Here is a 25,122-nt window from a genome sequence, read left to right on the forward strand (position 1 = left end):
TAAGCCTATGGGTTGTATGTCCAAGATCTTTCATAAGCTCTAAATTTTCTTGTTCTCACATGCGCTCACACACATGGGTGATTGTTATATCTTGGTTGAAACCAGAAAGAAAGGATTCAAAGTTGAGCTCTTCTAGGAAAGCACATTACATCTTAACCAGGGAACCTCTAGTAGCCCTTCAGTCATCCCAATGTATATTTTTGATCAAGGCAATAATGGGTTTTTCTATTGGTGTTATGGGATAATATGACTAATGGATAACTATTTCTGTATCTTGAATTTAATATAATCAAGTATGAATCAAATACAACTAGTAAATTGATATTCCATTAGCATTTCCTTCAATTTTTAATTTTTTTCCTATTCCAAATCCCACCATCTAACATGCTGTTAACTCAGACATGACTATTACATGTAAATATATGCAAATGTTTTAATATTAGTATGTATCCCTACCCAAAAGGCCATCAATATTCAGCATGACTAATGGGTGTCACTTCTCATTTCCTTGCTTCCATTAATGTGAAATTAGGAAATTAACACCAACTCAAGGGTAATGATATGTACTTACATGTCTCATAGGCATTCATATGTTCATCCAGTAAATACGTAATCTTCAGGTCTGTAGATGAGAATAAAGTGAGCATATTATTATCAGGGATTCTGTGTGATGTGGCACTGATAGGTTGATTAGTCTATATATTTAAGATAATTATATGAAGTTATAATTCAGAATGGTTACAATTATGTATGTGTATGGTTTAGACCAGTGGTTCTCAAACTTATTTGATCGTGCCCCCCCCATCCTTGTGTCAGTACTAGTTGATGTCCACCCACCACACAAATGCATATACCAGTAAAAAAAGTCAACATACAACTCTCACTAAATATTAATACCAGTAAGGCATTGATTCAAACAGAGCCGTTTAAGTATATAATAATGTACTTTTTAAGTGAGATATTGCTTCCTGGCATGACTCTTTGTAACTAGTGTGTTGGGTCTCCCTGTTTTTTGGAGCAGAGCAATTCCACGAATTGCACGAATGAACCGATGATTCATTGTAACAAGAGCAAAAGCAAAACTACAGTTGTGGTCTATGCTCACAATTAGATGCACACACGGTGTCATAGCAAATGGATTAATGTACAGATGGCAACAGCTATGTATAATGCTATGCAAGCTTACGAGAAATCCATCAAATGCACAGCACCATCTGAAGAGGAATCAGCTTCACTACACACTCATTGCTGTTGGTAAAATGTGTCCAGTAAGTTATTTTGTTGTAGTTTTTCCTAAAGCGTCTCACACCTGCCCTAGAATACTTTCTGTGATGACCCCCCAGTTTGAGAACCTCTGGGTTTAGACCAGCCCTTGTCTTGAGTACTTGCATGGCTCTGATTACTGTAGTATCTGCAAGCTTACAATCTTTAATGTATTTATCCTCACAACACCCCTGTGAGGTAAGGGAGTCCTATTAGTCTCTCTCTGCCTCATTCCCATCTGCAAAATGGGGAATAAAGCAAAGTAAGACTAAGGGCCAGGTTTTGTGCTTACCTCCTAATGGAGTTTCCCAAGGTCAAAGAAGAAGACAGTAGCAGAGCAGGGAATTGAATCTAGGATGCTGGTCCCAGGCTACCGCTGGAACCATCCTTCCTCTCACTGAACTAATGAAAAATGAAAGTGTGATCAGCTGTTGGATGAATAATCCTGAAGCCTTTAAATCCCGTTGATCATGAAGATTAGGGGGAATCTGGAGTTGGACCATCTTTAAGTAGTACCAATTAACTTCTCTTCAGAAAAGCCTTTCCACCATAAGAATGAAACTCTCAATGGTATCACTTCTTTCTATCCATAAAACAGCAACCAACAACCCACCCACCCACAAAAGTTAGATCAATAAATAAGATAAAATCCTACCCCAAGCAGAGATTTTACCCTGAAAAGAGAGAAGTACCAAAGTACCTCTAGGGACTCCACTATTTCCTATTAATTTTACTTGGAAAGTGCTCAAATACTACTGTGGTGGGTGGCAGTATGAATAAATGCTAAAATAGATAGAAAGGGAGTTTCTTTACAGGAACCGACTATTGTTCTGTGGAATTCATCCTGTAGGATGAATAATAGAATATTAGAGTTGGAAGGGACATCAGGAGGTCATCTAGTCCAACCCCCTACTCAAAGCAGGACTAACCTCAGCTAAATCATCCCAGCCAGGATTTTGTCAAGCTGCAGTTTAAAAACCTCTAAAGATGGAGATTGCATCACTTCCCTAGGTAACCCATTCCAGTGCTTCACCAGCCTCCTAGTGAATAAATTTTTCCTAATAGCCAACCTACACCTCCCCCACTGCACTTGAGACCATTGCTCCTTGTTCTGTCATCTGCCACCACTGAGAACAGCCTAGCTCCATCCTCTCTGGAACCCCCTTTCAGGTAGTTAAAGGCTGCTATCAAATCCTCCCTCATTCTTCTCTTTTGCAGACTAAACAAACCTAGTACTCTCAGGCTCTCCTTATAAATCTTGTACTCCAGCCCCCTAATCATTTTTGTTCCCCTCCGCTGGACTCTCTCCAACATGTCCACATCCTTTTTGTAGTGGGGGGCCCAAAACTGGACACAATACTCCTAATGCAGCCTCACCAATGCCAAATAGAGGGGAATAATCACTTCCCTCAGTCTGCTGGCAATGCTCCTACTAATGCAGCCCAATATGCTATTAGCCTTCTTGGCAACCAGGGCACACTGCTGACTCATATCCAGCTTTTTATCCACTGTAACACCCAGGTCCTTTTCTGCAGAACTGCTGCCTAGCTCGTCGGTCCCGTCTGTAGCTATGCATGGGATTCTTCCGTCCTAAGTGGAGGACTCTGCACTTCTCCTTGTTGAACCTCACCAGATTTATTTTGGCCCAATCCCCCAATTTGTCTAGGTCCCTCTGTATCCTATCCCTACCTTCCAGGGTATCTACCACTCCCACTAGCTTAGCATAATCTGAAAACTTGCAGATCATTAATGAAGATGTTGAACAAAACCAGCCCCAGGATCGACCCCTGGAGCACTCCGCTTGTGACCGGCTGCCAGCTAGACATGGAGCCATTGAGCCCGATGATCTAGCCAGCTCTGTATCCATTTTATAGTCCATTCAGCCAACCCATACTTCTTTAATTTGCTGATAAGAATACTGTGGGAGACCATATCAAAAGCTTTGCTAAAGTCCAGGTATATCAGGTCCACCACTTTCCCCACATCACAGAGCCAGACATCTGTTCATAGAAGGCAATCAGGTTAGTAAGGCATGACTTGCCCTTGGTGAATCCATGTTGACTGTTCCTGGTCACCTTCCTCTCTTCCAAGTGCCTTAAAATGGATTCCTTGAGGACCTGCTCCATGATTTTTCCAGGGATTGAGGTGAGGCTGACCAATCTGTAGTTCCCTGGATCTTCTTTCTTCCTTTTCTTGAAGATGGGCACTATATTTGCCTTTTTCCAATCATCAGGGACCTCCCCCAATTGCCATGTGCTTTTAAAGATAATAGCCAATGGCTCTGAAATCACATCAGCCATCTCTTTCAATACCCTTGGATGCATTGTATCCAGCCCCATGAACTTCTGTGTGTTCAATCTTTCTAAATAGTCCTGAACCTGTTCCTTCAGCACTGAGGGATGTTCACCTTCTCCCCATTCTGTGCCGCTCAGTGCAGTAATCTGGGAGCTGATCTCCTCTGTGAAGACAGAGGCAAAAAAGGCATTGAGTACCTCAGCTTTCTCCACATCCTCTGTCACTAGGTTGCCTCTCCGATTCTGTAAGGGGCCCACACTTTCCCTAATCTTCCTCTTGTTGGTAACATACCTATAGAAACCCTTCTTGTTCCCCTTCATGTCCCTTGCTAGGTGCAACTCCAATTGTGCTCTGGCCTTCCTGATTTCATTCCTGCATGTTCGAGCAGTATTTTTATAATCCTCTCTAGTCATCTGACCAAGCTTCCACTTCTTGTAAGCTTCTTTTTTGTGTTTAAGCTCACCAAAGACTTCTTTGTTAAGCCAAGCTGGGCGCCTCCCATATTTGGTATTCTTTCTGCACATCGGGATGGTTTGTTCCTGCGCCCTTAATAAGGTTTCTTTAAAACACAGCCCGCTTTCTTGGATTCCTTTTTCCCTCATATTAGCTTCTCAGGGGATCCTACCCATCAGCTCCCTGAGGGAGTCAGTGTTTGCTTTTCTGAAGTCCATAGTCCATATCCTGCTGTTCTCCTTTCTTCCTTTTGTCAGGATCCTGAACTCGACCATCTCATGGTCACTGCTGCTAGGTTGCCACCCGCTTCTACTTCCCCTACCAAATCTTCCCTGTTTGTGAGCAGCAGATCAAGAGGAGCACGGCCCCTACTTGGTTACTCCAGCACTTGCACCAGGAAGTTGTCCGCAACACTATCCAAAAACTTCCTGGATTGTCTGTGCTCTGCTATGTTGCTCTTCCCGCAGATGTCAGGGTGATTGAAGTCCCCCATGAGAACCAGGTCCTGGAACTGGAAATTTTCCCTAGTTGACTGAAGAAAGCCTTATCTACCTCATCCTCTTGGTCTGGTGGTCTAGAACAGACAGCCAGCACGACATCACCCTTATTGCTCTTGCTTCTGAGCTTAACCCAGAGGCTCTCAACTGGCTTATCTCCAGGTTCATACTGGAGTTCAGAGCAATCATAGTGCTCTCTTACATATAGTTCAACTCCTCCACCCTTTCGCCCCTGCCTGTCCTTCCTGAACAGTTTATACCCATCCATGACAGTGCTCCAGTCATGTGAATTACCCCACCAAGTCTCGGTTATTCCAATCATATCATAGTCATAGTTTCTTGACTGCTCCAGGACTTCCAAATCCTCCTGTTTGTTTCCCAGGCTTCTTGCATTTGTGTATAGGCCCTTGAGATAACTGGTCGATTGCCCTACTTTCTCAGTGCAATTCAGGAGGCCTCCGCTGTTGCACACTCTTCCTTCTGCTTCCTCTTGGTGTCCCACTTCCCCACTTACCTCTGGGCTTAGGTCCCCATCCCCCATCGAACCTAGTTTAAAGCCCTCCTCACTAGGTTTAGCCAGATTGTCTGCTAAGATACTAATCCCTCTCTTCATTAGGTGAATCTCGTCTCTTCCTAGCAACCATTCTTCCTGGAACAACATCCCATGATCAAAGAATCCAAAGCCCTCTCTCCGACACCACCTGTATAACCAGGTATTTACTTCCGCAACGCAATGGTCCCTATTTGGGCCTTTTCATTCATCAGGGAGGATGGACGAGAACACCACTTGTGCCTCAAATCCTTTATCATTCTTCCCAGAGCCACATAGTCTGCAGTTATCCGCTCAAGGTCGTTCTTGGTAGTGTAATTGATGCCCACGTGGAGAGGGTAATTTCATGGTTCTGGGATGGTAAGGCCATAGTCCTCATGTTCTATAAAGGATCTGTTGACCTATTTCACATCAGGAACATGATTTTCTCAAGATTTTCTATGGGAAAAAAACCTAAAACCATATAATCTCTAACTATTGTTGCATTTCCCAATTCCATGCACTGGTAAAGTGTTTTGTAGGGTGTTAGAGAATAATATGTTGAATGACAAACTAGTTTTAGATCCTGAGTTTAATATAAACTGCTATGAGAGAATGCTGAGCTATTTTTTGTATGTGTTTACCCTAAATTTGTATGATATTTATATAGTCGTATTAGAGATTTTGACACTACCAGTGACTTATATTTCCCTGAATCATCGCTGTCTTTTCATACTAGAACAGATACATTTGGCTTGCAGGAAAAATAAAACTTGTGATCTTAGCTGGAGACAGTAATACCTACTCCAAGAAAGTCTGATAAGAAAATATATATTTCTGATATGATCTTCCTAGGCAGAAATCTGAAGAATGTTGTGGGGGTTTTTTAATTAATTTAATTTCCATCCACTAAAAATGCACTTCAAAAGAACATTTTAAAAGTATAAAACCATTCCCCTTTTGGGAAATTAAAAAATAAATAGAGGAAGAAGAAATTGGATTGCTTTGTTACAAAAGTGCTGTGTGGGGGGAAAATAGTATTCAGCATAGCTTCTATAGACCTCAATGTAGAGTGCAATGCTTCTCTGATAGATGCTAGATGTGTAATATTTTAATAAATATATTGCAATAAAACACATTAGAGGAAGGTTAACTTCTTTCTGGCAACTTCAAACAGACACAGTAAGCATTTTTCTTTCACTGAGTTAAACTGCTAGGGTAACATTTTTATTTTTACTAGTGATTGAATGAAGTTTACACCTCAGGAAATACAAACTGAAAGGACTATGATCCATACCTTCCCCTTCTGCAGACAAACACACACACAGAAGGACAGACTTCTCTGGAAAAGCCAGGCATATAGCGTCACATTTTCAGGATTAATTGCACCTTTGACACCCCCTTCTTGTCTTCCTTGAGGGCACCCACTTACGGTTTTAGGTTTCTCAGACTTCCTCTTTCTTGGGATGGAGACGCACCCTTCAGACTGTGGGTTTAGACTTACAGACCCTCTGCACCTCAGTGTAATTTTTCCAGCAGATCAGACTAGGGTCAGGCATCTGCAGTTAACTCTTTCTCTAGGGGCTGTAACAGTGTACTTCAGTTAACAACCAGCCTTTTAAAAGAAAACTGCATTTATTCTTAGGGCAAAAGCATTACAGAGAAAGCATATACAAACTTTACAAGAAATTGCATGTACATCAAGATCTATGGAGGCCTCCACTGCTCCACAGGCATGTATCCCAGAGCACTGGAACCAGGGGGCCCTAGACCCCCAACTTCTACAGGTGAGGGGCCATTCCTGCCCACTTAACTTGGACATAATTTGAAGGTCAAGGGGTTGGATTGTCCCCCCCCCGAACTACAAGCCTCAGGCATGCATGGAGCATCACCGACGGGCTGTGCTTTGCAGTGGGGGAAACTGATGATAAGGTGATCAGCTCCCTTGCAACAAAGTGCAACCTCTGCCAGCAGCACCAGCCTATTCCTGATGAGGGGACTGAAGTCCCTTGCTATGAGTCCCAGCCCCTCTAAGTGGCCATGCCCCTGCTTCTCCTCTTCCCCTGTGCCGAGCCAGAGCTAGGCAGTGGTAAAAGCTGCCCGTGGAGACCCGAACCCTCCACTTGCCCAGGGCAGCACCCCCCAGGGGCTGCTCTCAGGTCCCGCTGCCTAGGGCAGGTGGAGGATCCGGGGCTCCCCATAGTGGCCTGGGCTCTGTGGGCAGTTGTTCCCACAGCCTGGTTCTGGCTTCTAGCCTGGCAGTGGGGGGGGGGGGGGAGCTCAGGGGAGGAAGAGGAACAGGCTATGGCTACTTCTGCTGAGATTCCAGCGCTCCTGCAAGTATCTCATACACACCTGCCTCCAAAACTTCTCTTGGAGGAGGTGGGGGTTCACTTTGCAGCTCAGTATTGTCTTCACAGAGGATTATGTCACCAAGAGTGGCCGTCTTCTGAGACACTTCTGAACTTTGTGATGTATAGTATAACTTTGGGGAATCAGGGAAAATGCTTCAGAATTGGCCACATTCATCCACCCACAGAGGAACATTCCACTGGGTTTTTTTAATTTTAGCAGGGGATAGAATATGGGGCCATGTAGGCAAAACACTTAAGATCATGGTAGACCATTGCGGTTTACCTTTAAGCTTTTGTCTTGAAACCATAGTTGCCTTCCACGCCCCACACCCCCCCCCCCCACACCCACAGTCCACTATTCTGTTGAAGCTTCCCAATATATGTCTACCTACCCTACATATTTGAAGATATATGCAGAACTACAAATTACATGTAGTTTATATAAACCCCATAGCTTTTTTAAAAAGGTTCTCTGCCCCCCCCAATGATATTGACAGTATTTGTATCACTGAAAATCAAGCTTTTCTATAACAAAAAAGTGTTCAAACAGCATCAGTTTTTTTACTGTTACAAAATCCCATCAAGCAAAGGAAATGAATTGTCCTATGATGTTTGTGCTACTGGAAACATTTTAGCCTCTCTAATAAATCTGATTGTATTGTTTTTTTCAGGCCTGAGGAGTCATTGGCTACTTTAAGATACTATGGACAATAGAAACTCATGTTATATAAGTACACCGTTTGAAATGTGGTATTCCCTGCTTTCAGATAGTATACAGCAAATTTTTCTAGCCCTGGTTTATCATGAGATAACATACCTTAAAATCACAGCATTTGGATTATCTGCTTGCTTTCCTCACACTCTTCCATGAATAGAATTTAATGGTTCTTATCTCAAGGTGTTTAGAGTGGGAACTAGCTTTCAAATAGCATCACTCTGAGCTCCACGCGCTTATGACAGAACTGGATCCTATGATTGTGCTGGATTGACAGGTGTCGATCGGGGGAAAGCAAGGTGGTGATTAGAACAGTCTAATAGGAAAGTGTGGTTGGCATCCAATTTGATTGATTTACCTTTTCATTGTTTTTGTTAATGAATGTTAAATTTGGAGTGTTTCTTGGTACTTGCATAGTATTTAAAACAATGTTAATATATGTATTTCACTCGTGCAATATAATAGGAATTTCCTATTTCTGCCCTCAAGGGAAGCTGCAACTGCTTTATAAAATGAAATGGAGAAAATGTTTACTTGCTTTTTTTTAAATCTAAGTTCCTCTGAAGTGTTACCATCCACCTGCACCCAGTTCCTGTACTGCGGAGGGAGTGGGAAAAGGGCGGGTTTCTGGATGTATCAGGGAGGAGACATGTCCACTATGGCTTGTGATTGAAGTATTATATTCTGGCCCGTGACATAGCCAGTCAACAAAAACTCCAAGCTATTACAACATGTAACTTTTATTATGGTTGGGATGTCTCAAAGTTTGTTTGTTTCTTTGTGACTGTTATTTTGAGGGTTGTGTGGGATTGCTCCATTTTTCTACAGCCAAGAAGCTGTTTATTATTGGTTTTTCTTTAGAGCCCATCAGTGCCAATGAAATAGGTATGATGTGCTCTATCCTTCAATTTTCCATGTATATGTAGTTGCATGCATAATAAGAGATGATATAGTTGCTGCACATCATATTTTTCCTGTTGGTATATTTACTGCACGTGTCCGTTATCTACAAACACATACCGCCACCACAGTTATTGTTCAAATTTTGAAATAGATAACCAAACCTAGCTATTAATTAACAAAGCATGGGGCTTCTTAAAATGCATGTTATCTCCTTTGTTTCAATATTTACTCCATCTGACTCCATCTTAAAATATTTCATTTTCAGGCTTCTAATGTGGCGTTTCTACTTCTTGCTAACTTTAGTGTCCACAATTTGTACTTTTGATATATTTTCCTATTTTCAGTGTTTTGGTATGATCTCTGAGGTTCTATACTATCATTTCTTTCATGTAAATTGACGGTATCATGCACACACTCCCATTAGCAAGACCTGTTTAAGCATTACTGTTGGGATTGTGCATCTCCTCTGCTAACAGTACTTGATCCACAGTGAACAAAGCAGAAAAAAAAAGATTTGAACTGTGACTTAAAAAACCCCCCAAATGTCTATTTAAAGAGAAAAATCTGCTAATAATGGTGCAGTGTGAACAAAATGATGGACTTTTCCAAATTCTGGATTGTTCCTGGATGGAAGAACTCCTCTATAAACAATGAAGGCTAAAATCTAACACCACGAGTTCAGAAAGTTGCAAATCCACAGAGAATGGAGGTGGGATATTGATTTATTCTGTGATATACATTTTTGGATACATAAGTGGGGGTTTTTTTTACTAGCCCAAATAACTGAATAAGATCCCAATAAAATAGTGACATTTTCTAACCTTTTTTTTAAATATTTTATACTGCACTATAGAATTGCCTCAGTTATTCCCTAAGGTATTGTGTAGCTGTAGATCATAAACTTTTAGCTTAGATTAAACATCACAGCTGGTTGCTTTAATTTGATGCATTATAGAACAAATGTTTCAACAGCTTGACTAAAATGAACCATACTGCAAATTCAAAAGAAGAGCGAAGGTCAATGGGTATGGTGCCTAGTGATTTGCAAATGTTCGCTGTTTGGATACATTAAATGCATTCTATGGAATTGATTTAATGGAATGTCACCTGATGGACTAGGACAGATCAGGAAATAATACTGAAATGGATCAGGAAAGAATGTTGAAATAGTTTCACTTATTAAAAAAAAAAAATCACACTGTATATTCAGATGGTAGAATTTAAACTTGTGCAACTCTTAGAAAGTGGAATGGACAATTAGAAGGAAGGAAAAATACCTTTTGGATTCTTTCATTTCAGATTGTAAATAGGTTCAATAAACATCATTACATTCTTTAAAACTGCAGAGTGGTATTGCAAGCAGTCAAAATGATCTCTCTGTACCTCACGCCCTGCCCAGATTTTTTTTTTCCATTAAGAGACAGGAAATCTAGGCCACAAAAGTCCCTAGCTGTAGTAGTTCTTGGACTTGGAGTATCTTAATGAAGAGAATTTATAATGGGATACTAAGTTAGGAATGATCCTTCACAAAAGATCATGTTTTAAAGCAACTCTTAGGGGATCCTGCAACCCAAAGCAAATGCCTTAATACCATGCAGCCAGAATAAACTTCAAGTGCTAAGGAAATGTACATTTGCTGAACTAGAAAGGAAATGCAGGCAACCAAAGAACAGTTTTAAACAGTTCTCAGCACTTCATGTAGTATTAGTTTGCATGGACAATTACCATTCAGCTGGCAGTTTGCACATATAACTACAGTAATAGTACGTGCAATATAAGTACATATTTTTGTTCATAGTCAAAAACACAGCCTAGTAATTGTCGGTCCTTGACTTTAGGTAGTTGTAAACTTTTGTGTTATGATTTGTCTTTGACCTATAATATTATTCTGTCTTCTGAGGATTCAGGAAATTTTTTAGAGTCTTGAGAGGTTACCCTATTGTTTAAAGAGAAATAAGTACATGCAGAGTTAGGACTTTTTCTCAGTCTTTTTTTAAATTTACCTAATGAACATAGTGCCTATTCTTACTAGGAACAACAATGAGCAAAAGCAGCAAAAAAGCTTACATAGATGTAGCATTACCTTCTGAGCTAAATAAATAGCTATTTATCTGGACACATAGCTGTGTGTTAGCTCTGGCTAACCAACAGTTAGCCACACAAGGTTATCCCCAGTTGCTGTGTGTAAAACCTCACAGCCCCAAACCACTGATCCCTCACTGCATGCATTTTTTTTTCTTAATGCAGAGGGTGCTTTGCATTTGTGGTTCCTTCCTCGTGTTGGGTAAATGGGATATATTCCCTTTTAATTGGCTTAGATCTATACGCAATTCGTTCATAAAATGAAGACTTTATTTTGAGAAACTGGACAGATGAACTATGGGCGTTTATGCACTAAGAACACTCTTTCACTCAGCAGCCTTTCCGACTTTTTAAATAGGAAGAATTCCACTGAAAGTTATTCTACAATAAATAATAAAAGTAAAGCCACTGTCTTATGCAATTAATTAAATCACTTTCATCTATAAGCTAAAAGCTACAGAGCTGTAATATTTCTCTCTAAATGTTTACATTAATTAAAAAAAAGCCTGTTTGCTACAATGCATTTTTTCCCCAAAGCAGTTATTTCTTGCTGATGTGCTTTTCATATTTTCCGTTGCTTACATTCTTTATTTCCCACCAGTTAATTTTTGGGTTTGCATATATTTTTAAATGCATATTTTTGGTAAATATCTCAGGTTCTGACTTACTTTTTGTGGCAAACCTGAGAATTGGATAGCAATTGTTGCTCATTGACATTTGAGAATGCTAGTCAAATGGTGAGTTTACATTGTATGCAATGTAATGTAGCAATTTGGTTGTGATCCAGTGCTGTAGAAAGAAAACGACTCAATTTATTTGTGTTCTCTGTTGAGTTAAAGCCAAATAGTTGGCTCTGCAAACATTCCGTTAATGAAAAATTGTTTAACAATTTAAACATAAAAATAAAAACATTCATAGGAACTCTCCAACATCAGGTATAGGTCTGCAGCTTCAGAATATCTATTACAAAAGGTTCTATATTACTTCATGAAGTAATTCAAGATGATGCCTCACATGTGTTGGAAGTTGACGAGTAAACAAAAGAATTGAGAATCATTCAGATTCAAAATCAGAATCAAGTCAGTCATGTGACCCAAGGGCATGTTGTTTGTGAACAGCGTACTGTTTGATTACAAAAGGAAACTAACAGACACAATTATATCTTAAGAAGAGGTTGACTGGATATATTTTCAACAAGGAAAAATATAAAGTTTGCTACTCCCTTTTGGTGAAGAAAGAAGTACAATAGAACCTCAAATATACGAACACCTTGGGAATGGAGGTTGTTGGTAACTCTGAACAAACATTATGGTACAGTACCCTGCTGTCAGTGTCTTCCAGCTGAGGCCTGGGAGAGATCTTCGCAAAGGTAGCACCTCGCAGCACTGCCTGATTTGCAAGCAGCTCCCTGCCCTATTTCTGTTTCTTGCCTTTGGGCTGAACTGGGAGAGGCCTTGGCACTACATGCCCCAGCCCTCAGCTGCCTTTCCCCAGGGCTTGCCCTGCTCAGTACACTGCTCGCTGCGCTCCAGAGGCTGCATGTGGCAGGGGGTTGATGCTAACCGACTGCCAGTACCCCTCCCTCCTCTGCCCCTTGCATTCCCAGAGGGGCAGCCACGTCCCAGGAGTGCAGTCGTGGGCAAAGCTTGGGCAACATTGGTGCACAGGATGTGCCTTTAAAACTCCTCCAGAGCGCAGCCTCTGGCTCTCATTCCAGGCCAGGATCTGGCTACAGCAGCAGCAGCTCTCAGCAGCAGCTCAGTCTTTCCCAGGCTCAGGCTCCTCGGAGTGAGCTTGTAAGCTTGTCCCCCTCTGAGGGAAAGGGGAAGTGCTTCTGCTCTGCATGCTCCAGTCAGGCTGCCTTGGGCTGGCGGCAGGGGCTCAGTGTGGACCATTTCTGATTTATAATATGCCAGACTGTGGTTAGAGTTAGGCTGTTAGTTCTACATCTAGGCACTTCCAAAAGTGGTAGCATTCAGCAGTCCCCCACAGAAGTTAATGTGAGCCAGTGTCAGCACTTTTGAAAATCAGGCGGCTTATGTAACTGCCCAAACGTGGATTTCAGAGTCCAGCTTCAGGCATCCTTTTAAATAAATCTTAGCCTAAAACTTTAGCAGAATATCAGCTGTTAGTTAAATTAAATCTGAATGCGGAAGTGGAATGTGGAGATAAGAAACTAAAGGCAGAAGTGGAGAAATTCTGCTGGACATCTTGATCAAAAAGTATAACATGGCACTGGGAGGAGTAAGTGGGGAAGAAAACAGTAATTTTCTTTATATAAACTGTGAATCAGTCACATCCTTGACTCTCAACCTACTGCTGAGGCTCAGGCTAAACTTAGATCTGTCCACTCACATGCATCAGCCAATTATCTGTACTAACCATAGGAAAAAACAGATTCAAGACAATTATTTTGTTTAAAAAAACCCCCAAACAAACAATGATCAAATAGTTCAGAAGAAGAGTATTATAAAAAGCAGCAATCAAAGTATGATTGCTACCCAGTAGAATTCCATTATAATACTATTGTATCAAGATCCTCTAATCAGTGAAAGTATAGGTGAGTCTACTAACAGGGTACATGATCTTAAATTTTCCAGTGTCACTTTAAAATAAAGACCTGAGAGGAATAAATAGTTCAAGAAGTAATAGTGAGGGAAAGACCTGTAAAAAAGCTCTTCCTCAGATAAAAATATTGAAAGTGAGAACATCAATCATTTCACTCAGTTCTTTAGCTAATACATTTCCAATAAAATTAACATTTTTAAGAAAACCACAGCTGTGACATTGCACTGATAACTATATCCCAAAAAGTCAATAATATAAAGGATAAGCACCTTTAGGTAAAATCATACCATATTTTGTATGACTAAATCACTAGAAATATAATTATATATAAAAATACTGTTTGAAAAGAAAGTTTCAGGTTGCAAAGTCAAGTATTCAGAAGTTAGTCAATGCCAGAATTAAGGTTGCCTCAATTCTGCCCCCTTGTGCATATGTTTTACAATGTTCTCTAACTACATGATCACATGATTATTTTCTCCACAGGTCAGCTGCCTCATTCAGTGAATGAGTGAATTCTTTATTTCTTTTTTATACTCAGTGTTCATTGTGTGGTCCTGTCTGTGCTTACCACACATCATCCAAACCCTAACTGAATTAATTTCTATGTGAGCTTTTCTATGGTGCTTATCATTGTAATAACTGAGTGTTTAGTGAACATTAATGAATTTAACTTCTCAATACACTGGTATGATAAGGTGGTGATATTATCCCCATTTTACAGATTGGGAAGACACAGAGAGATCAAGGGCAAAATCATCAAATGTCTATTAATTTTGGATATCCCTTTGATTTCAGTTGAAGTCATAAGTGCTCCAGTTGACTGAAGGTATATCTATATTACTGGTTACGTGGCGATTGATTCAGTGGGATTGATTGAGCAGGTCTCCAATATCCTCTCAATTGATTGGATTGGAGACCCACTCAATCGATCCCAAATGGGATCTCTGCCTGACACCAGTAATCCACCTCCCTGAAAGGAGTAAGGCTATGTCGACAGGAGGGCATCTCCCATCGACACAGCACTGTCAGAACACTGCACTACGTGAACTTAAGTACGTCAACGAAAGATGTATCGCCCGTCGACCGCCGGCAGCCATGTAGACCAGGCCTGAGATTATCAACATTAAGATAAGGAAAACAGTAAATTGCCACCTATGTAAGGTTTTGGTTTAATCTACTTGCCCAGTATCAGGTAGGAACTTCCTGGCAGAGGCAGGGATAGAAGCCATCCTGCAGGGTGTCACTCTGCCTTCCTTAACCACTTGGCCATCCTTTTCTTCCTGCAGTCCCCTGCCTCATTCTCTAACCAAGTTCCAACTTATGCAAAAAATAAGGCAGAAATCCCACTATACAGCTCTTCTTTATCCCCAGAACATGTCCATCCTGTGAACTAAATAAGGCAGGGTCTCTGTGGAAAAAATGGTACCATGTAATTAAAGACTATATCACAGCCTTAACAGTCAGAAAATGTCAGGTTTAGGATTGAAGCGTCAAGCACTGAACTTTATTTTAATGTAAGGTTTTTGTTTTATGAGAGTTCCTAGATTTATTTAAAAAAATAAAATTTCATTATGTGGAACCATATTGACCCATATTGATGTGTCATCATTAACACTGGAAATATTAGACCCACAGCAGTCTTCTTCCACTTGAATGAATGGAATTACTGATAAAGGATAATGCCCAGCTATTGCCACAAGGAGGGGATGAGACACACAATTTGCACCTGGGTTTCACTGACGACAGAGGAATGGTGAGACTCAGGAATCCTGAGTTCTATTTTGGGTCCTGGAAGAGTGTTCTCTAGTGGTTACAGACCTGACTGCCACTGTTCACCCCACCAGATCCTCAAGGAATGTATTTTGAGGCACTTGGAAGAGAGGAAGGTGATCAGGAACAGTCAGCATGAATTCACCAAGGACAAGTCATGTCTTACTAACCTGATTGCCTTCTATGAACAGGTGTCTGGCTCTGTGATGTGGGGAAAGTGGTGGACCTGATATACCTTGACTTCAGCAAACTTTTTGACACAGTCTCCCACGCTATTCTTACCAGCAAGTTAAAGTAGTATGGGTTAGATGAATGGAGTATAAGATGGATAGAAAGCTGGCTAGATCATTGGACTTAATGGCTAGTGATCAATGGATCAATGTCTAGTTGGCAGTCGGTAACAAGCAGAGTGCCCCAGGGGTCGGTGCTGGGACTGGTTTTGTTCAACATCTTCATTACTGATCCGGAGGATGGGGTGGATTGCAGCCTTGACAAGTTTGCAGATGACACTAAGCTGGGGGGAGTGGTAGATAGGCTGGAAGGCCGGGCTAGGATACAGAGTGACCTAGACAAATTAGAGGATTGGGCCAAAAAAAATCTGATGAAATTCAACAAGGACAAGGCAAAGCCCTGCACTTAGGATGGAAGAATTCCATGCACAGTTACAGACTGGGGACCGACTGGCTAGGCAGAAGTTCAGCAGAGGAGGACCTGGGGGCTACAGTGGACAAGAAGCTGAATATGAATGAACAGTGTGCCCTTATTGCCAAGAAGGCTAATAGCATATTGGACTGCATTAGTAGGAGCATTGCCAGCAGATCAGGTGAAATGATTATTCCCCTCTATTCGGCATGTGAAAGTATGTGGACAAATTGGAAAGAGTCCAGAAGAGGGCAAGAAAAATGATTGGGGAGCTGGAGCACATGACTTTTGAGGAGAGGCTGAGGGAACTAGGCTTGTTTAGTCTGCAGAAGAGAAGAATGAGGGGGGATTTGATAGCAGCCTTTAACTACCTGAAAGGGGGTTCCAGGGAGGATGGAGCTAGGCTATTCTCAGTGGTGGCAGATGACAGAACAAGGAGCAACGGTCTCAAGTTGCAGTCGGGGAGGAGGTCTAGGTTGGCTATTAGGAAAAAGTTTTTCACTAGGAGGGTGGTGAAGCACGGAATGGGTTACTAGGGAGGTGGTGGAATCTCCATACTTAGAAATTTTAAGATACGGCTTCACAAAGCATTGGTGGAATGATTTAGGTGGGGTTAGTCCTGCTTTGAGCAGGGTGTTTGAATAGCTGATCTCTGAGGTCCCTTCTAATCTAATCTTCTATGATTCTATAAGAATACAAAAGTGTCACAGAACATTATTTCAGAAAAATTGCTTGGTTACTTATTTTTATCATATAATTATAAAATAAATCAATTTGAATATAAATATTGTACTTACATTTGTGTGATACTGTATAATAGTATATAGAGCAGTATAAATAAATTTTATGAAATTTTAGTTTTTACTGACTTCTTTAGTTCTCTTTATGTAGCCTGTTGTAAAACTAGGCAAATATCTAGATGAATTGACCTACCCCCAGCTAACATTTGATTCCTGGGACTTAAGGAGCCAGAAAATTTGGCTGAGCTTTTATAAAGGAAAACAAAATTAGGCATAGAAGATTGTTTAAAAATGTGTATTTTATACATCGCTGCCTCTATATTTTCATTAATGCTATAACAAGAAATGAGCAAATCTGAAATCATTCAGCAGTTTAGTTCAAGAGCTGGCCAAAGGTTAATTTAGGTTCTTATTTTAACCAACCCTGTTTGCTATCTCTATGTACAATATGCCCACCACATTTTTATTTTATTTTAACCAACCCTGTTTGCTATCTCTATGTGCAATATGCCCACCACATTTCTTTCAGCTCCCAAGCTATTTTTCTTTTTACCCCCCGATGGTTGTAAAAGTTTTGTCTTTACTAAACAGAATTAAAAAAGTTTGACAAGCTGCTGTCAGGGCTAAATCTTGTGGTACCTCAGGGGACTGCAGAAGACAGAGAAATAGCTAAAAAGCTGTATGATGAGTGTTCTGGAAGTTTTAGCCAAGACCCTGTGTAGGAGTGAAGGTGGCTCTTTGTGCACGATAGGATAAAGTTCTGTGACAGATCTCTGTTGCTGCCATAGAAGAGCAGGGCAGGGATATGATCAGTAGCAGAAACATGGTGTGCATCTACTGAGTCAAAGCAAAGGAGGATCCGAAGTCTGTGTTTGCTGCTTCTCCCTATGCTCTATAGAAGAGGCTGATGCCTTGCTGCCCGAAGCTAATTAGCCATTTAAAACATTTCCCATAGGCCCCTAGCATTTTCACCAGTAACTTTGCTCTATTTCCCAAGATTTGGCTCTCAGTAGTTAGTTACCTCCTTTTGCTGTTCACTTATATATACACTCTGATAAACATCCAAATGTTGGCTGCCTGGAGTCTTAGGGTTTTTGTTTTTTTTTTTAAAGAGAGATGACAGAATATTAATATAGACAAAATTTAGTCTAAACTGATCTCCTCTTTCTAAAGTTGTTCAGTGTTACATCTCTTTTCAACAGTCTTGTGGAATACATGAATAGCCCAGCAAGGAATTGAAATTTTTTGGAATTCTCTATACTGCCCTCGCTACAGTTATCACTTGAGAATTTGTTGTGAATCTAAATTAATAGCAAATATGCCCAACTTTTAAGCTCTAGCCCTCATTCTTTCCACTCTAAGCTGAAAACCGTCACTTATCATTAGTATCAGTGGGAGTATAAAGCGCTGGCATGCCTGCCCGCAACTCTTCTCAAATGCTTTTCCTTTTGTTGTTGCCACCATCAAATAGACTATACTATGAAACTCGCAGATGGCCTGAATTGTGCTATCCTGTTGCATAGACTGTACTGCCATAATGAATTCTGTGCTTGACCAACCTGCAAGGAGAACATTGTTTGAATTAGGGTAGGATGGCCTTCAATGTTAAAGGCAGACAGTTATTTTTACTTAGTGTATTTTTACATTAGCCCACTTCTTCAGATTTCATGCCATTTGCAAATGTGTTATTTATAGAAACCTATCATCAAATTAAAATGAATGAGACCTCTTGCTACCATTAACTTAATAACATGGCACAAATGTTTAGGAGCAGAGACTCAAATCTCTTGTGATTATCAAATATGCAGCAGCATTGTCTGAAATGATTTGCACATATTTGGTTTGTGAGTCCTGTGATGTTCTGCACTGCTGATCTTTATCAGATTTGAAGTTGCATTTTGGAGTGCTGAGTCAGTGTAGCTTGCAAGGAAATAACAAAAACTAGGCACTGGCTGAACAAAGCTGGGTTTCTGACTGGAAGAAAAAGGATTTATTCAGAGTCAACAAAACTCATAGTCCCAATTATATTATCCCAAAATCAGAGATTTCCATTTTCCAGTCATTGAGTTTTTAAGTCTCCCCCTTTGAAAATTGACAGAAATAAGAGTTGATTTCTTAGGTTACAACTGGCAAATTTGTAGCATAGCTTTCTCTCAAAATGATCATGCTTCTATTAGTTGTATTGTGGATTATGGTAGCAACTAAAATTCCCAACTGTCGGTGGGACCCCCTGTGCTAGACACTGAGCCAATCACACAGTAAGCCTAAGGCTGGGAACTGGGGCACAAAGAGGCTATGTTACAGGCCCAATGTTTCACAGTCTTGTTGTGGTAGAACCAGGAATTGAGCCCAGGTTTCCTGCATCCTAGAACCATGGCTTCCTCCCAAAAACATACACATTAGAATTTTTTTAATCAGTCTGAGAAGCAGTGTAGAGGCACGAGACTTCTCACTTTACCATATATAAGGTAGATACAACTACAGTCTAAATTGACCTTGCAGTACCCCTCTAGCTCTTGAGTGCTGTTCATTGGCCTCTGTAATGGGGTGGCACCACCTCTTATGAGTGCTCCCCTGGTTGAGTGCGTGTGCCTGCAGTCTCTCAGTTTGTGGAATGGTGTGCTACCTGCCTCTCATGAGTGCTCCCCCCTTTTGTCGATGGTTTCTTTGGCAGGTCTCCAGCAGACTCCCATGCATGGTCTGTAAGTGGAACAGAACAAACCCCTTCTGGGGGGTCTTATGGTCTTCATCTTCTCCCAACCCTGGTATGGGGGCCATACCTCCAGGACTTCCTCCTTGGAGAGACAGTCTTCCTGTAGCCCTCCTGGGCTCAATCCTTGCTCAATCTCAGCATCCAGCCAAGAGCTCATTCTCAGCTCCCTTGGTCCCTGCCCAAACTGAGCTGTCCATGGTCCTGCTGCTCTTTTAGCCAGTCAGGAACCAGGTGCTCTCTCTTCCAGCTCCAGGCAGCGACTGACTGATTCTGTCTCTGCTAGTCCTTTTGATACGGCACTTCTGGTCCCTGATTGGCTGCTTTCCCTGCAGCCCCTCTGATTGGCTACTTGGAGGAGTTCCCTTCTGCTCCTCCCTGGGACAGGGTGTGGGAGGACCTTGAGGCCTCCAGCCTGAGGCCTCTGGGCCTAGTCCACTCCATCACAAGCTTTTATAAAGAAGGACATTTAAAACTCTCCATTTTATCTTTGGCTTCAAATGGATACAGCTCCTACATCTTTAACATGTTTTATGCATTGGGATCAGTTTTGCAGGTTGAAGGGTTGAGAGCTGCCATAAGGACCCCTATGAGGATGAAAGTTTTGTAGATTCAAATGTTTTTTAAGAAAGCAAACAGATTGATTCTTGTAGCATTCTGAAATTTCTGTCCATTACATTGTCCCTTTATATATAGTGCAGTTATTAAATATTTATAGCTCAGGCTATAACGAACATTATTTGTTTTTGTTTTGTTTTGTTTTTTGTATTGGTAGAGGCAGTCTCTTCAAAACTAACATAATTGTGCATAGTTAAAATTAGTCATGGACTGTAACATTTTCATTGGCTTACTGATTTATACTTTACTTTGCCCGTTGGACTTAAACCCTCTTTGGTTACTGAAGCAGAACATCTGGCAAGGATAATCATATTTTCAGAAGCTTATTTAATCATATGTACCGTGAGATAGATGTGTATGTCCCCTTGTCTGGGAACATTTTACCTTCTCTGCAGAAATTTCTCCCTTTTTATTTTTCTCACTAATAAGTAGATATGAGCCTGGACATAAATCCCAACACCCTCAAATTGTAGTGAGGTTTGGATTTAGATATGAAATTTGACTCATTCTCATTCTTTGAGTAACTAATGGTAGTGTGGAAAAAGTGGAATTCCAAAACCCTGAGCCTTGTGCTCATTTTGAAGCTCCTGATAGAAATTAATGAGATCATGTTACAGGTTACACTCATTCTTGAGCTCACAGAGTTAGTCAGAAAATCCCACACTCGGGAGGGCCAACTGAAGTAATTTTTAGAAGGTGTAACTCAGTTTTATTTTCCCCATTACTCCCAAGCTTACAAGCTTCAGGAGGCAAAGGGGAAAGCAAATGTCCATACAATACCCGTCCCTGACAATTTAAAGAAGTTGAAAAAAAAATTGAGGAAATACTTTTTTTTAATTTTTTTTTTACTACTCCAGACTTGTGAGCAATGACTGGGCAGGTGACAAACTGAGACTGCTGCCTGCTAATGTGCTTATTTTACTGTTATCTTGCTCCCCTCCACACATTTATCTGTTTCATCCACCTGTTACATTTGTTAATAAACCTATTTTTTGAGCACTTTCTTGCAGGGACTGCCTTCCTCATCTGTTTGCAAAGTGCCTAGCTCAATGGAGTCCTGATCTTTAGTCGGTATTCAGATTAACCCTTGACCTGTGCTAATGTCACCCCAAGCCTTCTGCAGAGGCCAGGTTGTTGGTGATGGTTTTTCTGTTTCATCACAGATCTGTGGCTGGGAAAAGCAGCTTTAAATTCTATCAGAGGTTCATACTTTATTAGACCGTAGGTGAAACTGGCCCCTTAGACTACTCCTAACATGTAAAAAAAAAAATGGAGATAGATGTATGGTTAAGACTGGTCCTACAGTTTCCCTAGAGACAAACTCCTATTGGCTTCAGGAGAAGTTTGGCCTGAAAGAGGATCGCAAGAATGGGCTTCAGTTAATATTGTTCCTGTCACGGGGCCTGGAGTGCATCAGAGCTCAGACTGTCAAAAACCAGGGCTGACACACCAGACAGGTGGTATATTCTATCATTAGAATTTACCAAGCCAGTACCAAAAGTGTGATCCTGGATCACTATATTAATTTTATCATGGAGCCATCGAGCCATCCAGTCCCTACTTTACCACCCAGACAATCTGGATTTTATGATGAAAGGTTATTAAAATCAAGTCACCCACACATTAGGTTACTTCCATCCCCAAAAGGCCAGTCACTTACCCCAAGCCAAGGTTAAAGCAGATATAATATATTACAGGTGAATTAGAGATTGTAGGTTCAAAATAAAAGCAGAGTTATAGCAATCTGACAGTTTCATGGAGTCTTTTCATAAATTCTCTCATGGATTCCCAAAAATGACTCTTGGAGATCCGTGTCTGGCATCTGGAACTTCCTTCCCAGTATTCAGATGGATCAGAGGTGCAGAATTGCTCTGAGTGCTTTCTTATAGTTGAAGATGATTTAGCAATTGTCCTTAGCCCAGCATGTGTCCATAGACTTCTCATTGTGGAACACACAATGACCTCCTCTTTGAAGTTAATCTTCTACTTCCCATGTACACAAATACTCCAGTTACACTGATTACATACAGCAGTTGCCAACCATTCAGTATAACAGGGATTGATAAGTGAAGACAATACAGTTAATATTCATTAGTTTTATACAAAACTTTGATCTTAAAGTTAATTAAATACACGATACGGACATGGAGAAAGGACATTGCAATTACAGGTTAATTTAACTACACTAGTATGTATCAAACATGATACATATACAATGTAAATAGCATTCAGCTGGTTACAGACAAATGTAGGCATGAATGTTAACGTTTAATAGACACATGAATTGCGATACTTAACACTGGTTTGAGGTTGTGACCTTAGTTCAGTTAGCTGTTAGTGCCATGGTTTCCTTTCTGAATTAATTAAAAAATATTCATATTACTCCCTGAAGGAAAGAAGTGAATGCCTGTACCACTTTCATTTTTATCTGGAACGTTTATTATATTAGTTTATTATTATGTATTATATTACAGTTCCATTTAATCAAATACAGCTGGTTTGCATCTTTCACTGTACTTAAAATGTTAAAGGTCAGTTTTCATTGGTGTATGCTGGCTGCTTTGTTACATTGGTGACACAAGTAGTCAAAAATCCACTTAACTGGCAAGTTAAGTTTACAACTGCTCAGCATTTTCAGAGCAGCGCAGAGCAATTGGAGCATGCTGGTGAATCTAGTCTTAGGCATGTAAGAAAAAACAAAGGCCCTCTGCATATTATTGTGATGTATGCTATGGCCATAGCCTTTACAGTTTGTTGTAATTTTGTCACATTGGTTTAAACCTGAAGTGTGCAGTTAGTCATTTCCTCCCCATTAAATTCCAGTTTCCTGGTAAGAGGGTTGGGGTAAGATTGATCTTAGATTTTGTCTCATCCCAAAGAGGAGAGCATGTGCTTTAATACATTGTTTGGCAATCTAATTGCCCTTTCAGAGAAACACATTGGGGTGTTGGCTTGAGGCAAGTCTGTTTTGTACTGGGCATTAGGTTGTCCTGTTTTGTGCTATGATTGTCAAACATGCCAGTGTGTCATATATTATGTGAGAGAGCCAAGGTGAGTGAGGTAATATCTTTTATTGGACGAACTTTTGTTGGTGAGAGGGACAAACTTCCGAGCTTACACAAATGACCTGAAGAAGAGCTCTGTTAACAGGCCACTTCACCTTGAATGGATATCTTGAAGCCTGGTCTACACCGTGAAGGTAGGTCGACAGAATGTGGCTTCTGTCGACCACATAATGTATGAGTTTTCACTGACTGGTCAGTTCCGTTGACTTAAATTGTGGGAAAATTTGATTTAATAAAACCACCTTCGCAAGTGGTGTATTGCTGAAATGGAATTGTTTGGGTTGAATGAGCGGCAGTGTAGGCAGAGAGCAGAGTAATTCGATGTAATTGGCCTCCATGAGTTTATCCCACAGTGCTCTGCTGTGACTGCTCTGCACGTTCACACTCTACTGCACTGTGGCCGTGAACACAGGAAACAGCCCCCCCCCAGGAAATTTTGAATTTCCATTTCCTGTTTTGTCAGCATGGAGAGAGCTTGCCAGCAAAACTGATCATGGCGACTGCACGCTCCAAACATGCTACAGCCTGGAGTCGACCTGAGGTCTTGGATCTCATCGGTCTATGGGGCGAAGAGTGTGTTCTAGCTCAGCTCTGAGCCAGCAAAAGGAATTTAGATATTTACAAAAAGATACCATGTAGCATGTTGGAAAAGGGGCACAGGAGGGACAATGCAGCAGTGCCACATTAAAATCAAAGAGCTGAGGCAGGCGTGTCAGAAAACTTGGGAGGTGAACAGTCGTTCTGGCTTGTCATCAAAGACATGCTGCTTTTATGAGGAGCTGCATGCGATTCTCGACGGTGACCCCACCACTGTACCACCATACAGCATAGATGACTCAGGGGAATCCAGGATGAATGAGGAGGAGGAGGAGAACAGGAGTCAGGCAACTGGGGAATCCATTCTCCCTGAAAGCCAGGAACTGTTTGTAACCCCAGAACTGCCCAGCCGGACTCAGGACACTGAGCAACTGAGATGCCAGGGAAGGCATATCTGGTGAGTATATACTGCAAATCTCATTTCTATGGTTATCTCCCCAGTTCAGCTTCTTGTCATAGCAGGGGGGGAAAGAGTGTGGTGGTGAGGATGGGCTTCCTCGTTAGTTCACCAAAGCAAGGGGTTCCCCCCAGAAAAGAATGTTTAGGTGCACAGGGATGCTCTAAGAATCCTCCATGGATATCTCTAGGAAACTTTCATTTAGGTACTCTGTGATCCTTTGCAGAAGGCTTCTGGGCAAAGCAACCTTGTTTCTTCCCCCGCAATAGGACGCTTTCCCCCACTACTCTCTCATTAATTGTGCAGGCATCATTGTGGAACACAGCATAGCAGCATAAGGGCCAGGCCTGTACCAGATGGTTGCAATAAATCCTCTCTTTCCACCTCTGTTACCCTCAGGAGACTAATATTACTCATGGTACCTAGGGAAGATGACGCAAATTTGCAGTACCCACTCCATACAGTCAGGTTTTTTTTCTTCTGCTATTGGAGGTTTTTTTGGGGTATGCATACCGCAGGTTACAAGACAGCACGTAACTGTGATGAGTCTTAGGAGTCGCGAAACGGGTGCCCACATATGGTTTTGCCTGGGGAAATTTCACCATCATCCCTCCCACACCCACTGTACCACCTTTTCAAATACCAATTTTTGGGAGGGTCAGGGGGGTGCATCAATTCTATAGACTTATGCAGCATGCATTACAGGGATTTCCCTGAAATGGATGCACCAGCCCCTTAATTACCATGGCTGGAACGGCACTACAACCACTGCAATAGGTAGAGATTGGTATGCGGGTCTGCCATTCCTTTGGGAATATAAAGGTGAGTTATTTTTACATTGTAACATTGCTTTTCGCCCATGGGGCCAGCTAACAATGGATACCTTGTGCTTTGCTTGCCTTTCTGTGGTCAGCGCAGCCTTCA

The 25,122-nt window shown here is 41.2% G+C and overlaps 1 protein-coding gene across 6 annotated transcripts in view; it reads left to right on the plus strand.

The window, feature by feature from the left end:
• CCSER1 (coiled-coil serine rich protein 1) overlaps window positions 1–25,122 on the plus strand; it is a 1,029,451-nt gene that overhangs the window by 569,367 nt on the left and 434,962 nt on the right. The gene's annotated exons all lie outside the window — the stretch shown is intronic.

Source organism: Emydura macquarii, unplaced genomic scaffold (genome assembly GCF_026122565.2).
Source record: "Emydura macquarii macquarii isolate MOO-44397 ecotype Brisbane River unplaced genomic scaffold, CSIRO-AGI_Emac_v2 contig_1790, whole genome shotgun sequence".
In the NCBI taxonomy this organism is placed as follows: domain Eukaryota; kingdom Metazoa; phylum Chordata; order Testudines; family Chelidae; genus Emydura; species Emydura macquarii.